The 3,896-nt window shown below is 36.2% G+C and overlaps 1 long non-coding RNA gene across 1 annotated transcript; it reads left to right on the forward strand.

Moving 5' to 3' along the window:
- Positions 1–1,078: 1,078 nt before the first annotated feature.
- Positions 1,079–2,724, forward strand: LOC148977308 (uncharacterized). Its single transcript, XR_016169859.1, has 4 exons — positions 1,079–1,464; positions 2,039–2,113; positions 2,249–2,322; positions 2,404–2,724. It is a non-coding gene; the product is annotated as an uncharacterized LOC148977308 (long non-coding RNA).
- The last annotated feature ends 1,172 nt before the right edge of the window (positions 2,725–3,896 follow it).

Below are 3,896 nucleotides of genomic sequence, written 5' to 3' on the forward strand. Positions count from 1 at the left end.
TTTTTTCCATCATTATTGAACATCATTATAGGAGTATTAGGTTGAATGAGTTAGAATTAAATGTTTTATTAATCATTAGAAAATAGACAGAGAATAAATTGTTATGCAAGTACTCTTACTTTTAATAATTAAAGTACATTTAAAATAAAGTACTTCACTTTTTACTTAAGTATGGTTGCCATTGTGTTACTTCTACTTTTACTAAAGTAAATATTTATCTGGTTATTTGTACTTTTACTTAAGTACTGAGATTCAGTACTTCCTCCACCACTGACCAAGACTAAGGGGGCTTTCACACTGGCAGTTTGGTTCGGAACGGAGCATGGTTCGCATGAAAAATCGCTAATGTGAATGCTGTCATGGGACCCGGGTGCGCACTGGGGTACCGATCCCGAAACGTGGAGGAGGTGGTCTGAGTTTGGTTGTTTCTGAATCGTGCCGTGGTTCGCATGAATGTGAAAGCAACATGGATTCGGGTGCGCACTTGTTCAGGAAGTAAAGTATCCTGCGCATGCGTTTTAACTTATTGTGATGTATTCAGTTAAATAAAACACTTGATGATTTACCTTGGATACGAGCGAGAGTGAGCCTGCAGTGTATTTATGCATTGCGCGTGGAATCAGAGAAACATTTGGAAATCCACCATCCCCTCAAAAGAGTCTTTTTACAAGCAGCATAAGTCCACCTTATGTGACACACGCACAGTAAACCTGTATTGTTCACTCAACTACATATAATAGCAGCAAATTAATTTAAAAAAAAAACAACAATTACCCACGTTCTGCTTTCTATCATGCGCCGCGCACGTTTGCGATGACGTAAGATCGTAAGATGATGTACGCAAACGCACCAGGGTTCAATAGAATCAAGTTGAGAGTGACCGCAGCAAATGAGTCCAGTGTAAAAGCCCCCTAACTGAACTGAAGCAAACTAAATACAGAGACTAATGAACAATAACGAGGTGAAGACAGGTGAAACAGATGATGATTAACAAGACACAGGTGACAACGATGATGACGGGCAGGTGTGTAAACATGAGGGATGCTGAGAAGTGTAGTGCAGAGACAAAGGCTGCGTCCAAAACCGCATACTTCCCTACTATATAGTATGGAAAAAGCAGTAGGCGAGCGAATAAGTATGTCCAAATCCTTAGTATCCATAAAAGAGTAGGCGAGAATTACCAGAGTGACGTACTAATTATCGCGAGATTCGGGCATACGTATACTTATAGTACGTCCGAATATTCCTACTTTCGTACTATATAGTAGGGGGAAACAGTATTTGAAATGAGTAGTATGTCCGAAACCTCAGTACTCATAAAAGAGTAGGCGAGAAGTTCCCGGATGATCTCCTGCTTTCGCCCCGATTTTTGAGTGTTCATCCGATGGATACTCTTCTATCCCAGGAGGCCACGGGAGAGCATACGTCATTATCAACATCGGAGATCAGCAGGGGTTTTCAAATGTGAGTAAACACGGTTTCTTGTGTTTAAATCGTATGTGTTAAACTACTATAGAGTAAACGTTTTAACTGTTGAAGGTCTAAAGGACTTAGACAGTATAGTATAGTTGTGATTTTGCTGTAAACACATGTTTTATTAGTTAGTTAAACTGGGGAGCTCCAGTAAGTACGCTACACGTAAGTTTCTAAAATGGATTTACATAACCATATAACGTTACATCTTAAATACGCTTATTTAAAATGTCTATTTACATCTGAAATGAAAATATTGTTTAAGTATTGCAGATGAGCACATCCCAACATGAAAAATACATCTGAGTGATGTAACGTTATGTGTGCTATTAATATGAAGGATAATTCACTGTTGTCAACACTACTTACATTAGACAAATGTACTGTAAATAAGGTAAATAAACAAATCTATAAAGTAACTAAATATGTTATATTTAATTTGTCCCTTATTAGTGTTGATATATTGAGGAACATTTAAGTTGGATTAAAAGTGAGTTAACACATCAACCTCAGCATGTAAATTCAGTGTTGAACTCGTAATGTGAATCTTGTCTGTATGTTACAGGGACAGAAGAACACGCGTGTGTTTATCTGCTGGAGAGAGGCTCATGATGCTGAATGCTGTCATGAAAGGCTCTGAGTGAGTATACTACAGAAATGGATAACAAAATCTATTCAATCTTAAATTGTAGTTTATTTGAATTATTGTACAAATTTCAAGTCGAGAAATTACAACACTTTTCTGATTCTTGATTTCTGTGCATTTGCTGCATAGCTTTTGTGGTGGAGCAGGACCTGCAAGGAAAGATGATGGCAGCATTTGTTTTAGGGATTTTACTCAAATATAAAGTAAGGTTATTTTTAATACATAAATCAAATGACATTGTGTTAAAATTACTGCTTTTGTATAATGTTTGTGCATTTTTGTAGGATCTGAAATGTCTGCAGACTGGTGTGAGCACTGAGGATGAGGAGCCTAGAGCTGCATCCTGGAAGTGGTGCCATGGATGAGACGCTCCATCTGTCCACCTGCCCTTACAAGACCCTCTATCTCTCCACCTGCCCTTATTGCCTCAGATTGTGAAGCGCAGCGCAGCAACAAGCTCCGGGACGAAGGCACAGTCCCCTCTGGTGAATTCATCAGAATAAAGCCGCAGAATGGGAACCGCTGTGTTGAGTCGGCAGTAGGTTATGGTGTTCAGCCCTGTAAATACATGTTTGTAGTTTGAATAAAGCTTTGTTTCATGTGTTGTTGACTTGTATAATGCATTTGTTTATTGTGATGGTTACTTTTATTTGTTCTTTTACTCATTTATTCATTTTTATTATTGTTGTCAGTATATAAAATTGAATTATTTAATGTATCCATTAATTCATCGATTGACTGATAATTGAGATGTTTCACTGCATTTATAAATATAAATTTATTCATGCATAACTGTCATATGACAAAACAAATTACATTTTGCTTGTTATATTAAATTATATTTTTAGTATATAAAAAAGTTATATAATTAAGTATTGGTCAGCATTTAATATTATTATTTTGTTTAAGTTTTGGGGTGGGCTAACAATGCAATTCATTCTGAGGTAATATTAATTTTTAAAGAGTGATACTTACATTTTTCGAGTATAAAATCAACAGTTTTCTCCAAAAGAGATCTTCGAGCAGCTGCCCGTCTCCTTTGTGCAGACATTACAAACGCAGAGGAAAACTGTTCTAGGTTGTGCTGTCGAGTCACTGATGTTATGAAGTGTTAGTACACCTGTCACTCATAATTTAAACTTATAAACGTATTACATACAAGATCATGGAAAGATACCATAATAGTCATAATGACAAAACAGAAAACATAAAGATCATTGGTTTGTTTACATCATAATACAGGAAAAAGGAACAATAACAAGGCTAAATATCTTTAAATAGTTCTTCATAATACATGAAAAATGTTGTTGTTTTGTTGTTATAGGTCTGAGGGATGAAACGAGGTAAATTCATCAAGAAAAGGAGGAAAACTTAAAGGAGAAACGTTTTGGGTATAAAATAAAGAAATTAACAACATATATTCAAGAGGTGACGATTTGGGGGTTTCTTAATAAAAAAAATATCAGCTGTTTCTTCAACAATACCACAACAAAATGAGAAAGTTTCATCAATGTCAAGATATTTATAGATAGAAGAAGAATTAAACGTGTCGCTGTTCATTTCTTTGCGCTTGTGATATGATGATAACACGTCGTAGTAGGTCACATGATAACGTCAACATGGCAGATGTCCGGTTCTCATTCATACTCAACGAGATTTGGCTATAAAGTACCTACTCTTTTAGCGCTAGTTGAGTAAGTACTTATTGAAATTAAGTACCTACTCATTGAGTATGCGGTTTTGGACGCAGCCAAAGACAGACTGGTGCAGACGATGA

This window comes from Pimephales promelas, chromosome 10 (assembly GCF_988280905.1).
Source record: "Pimephales promelas chromosome 10, fPimPro1.hap1.1, whole genome shotgun sequence".
NCBI classification, from domain to species: Eukaryota; Metazoa; Chordata; class Actinopteri; order Cypriniformes; family Leuciscidae; genus Pimephales; species Pimephales promelas.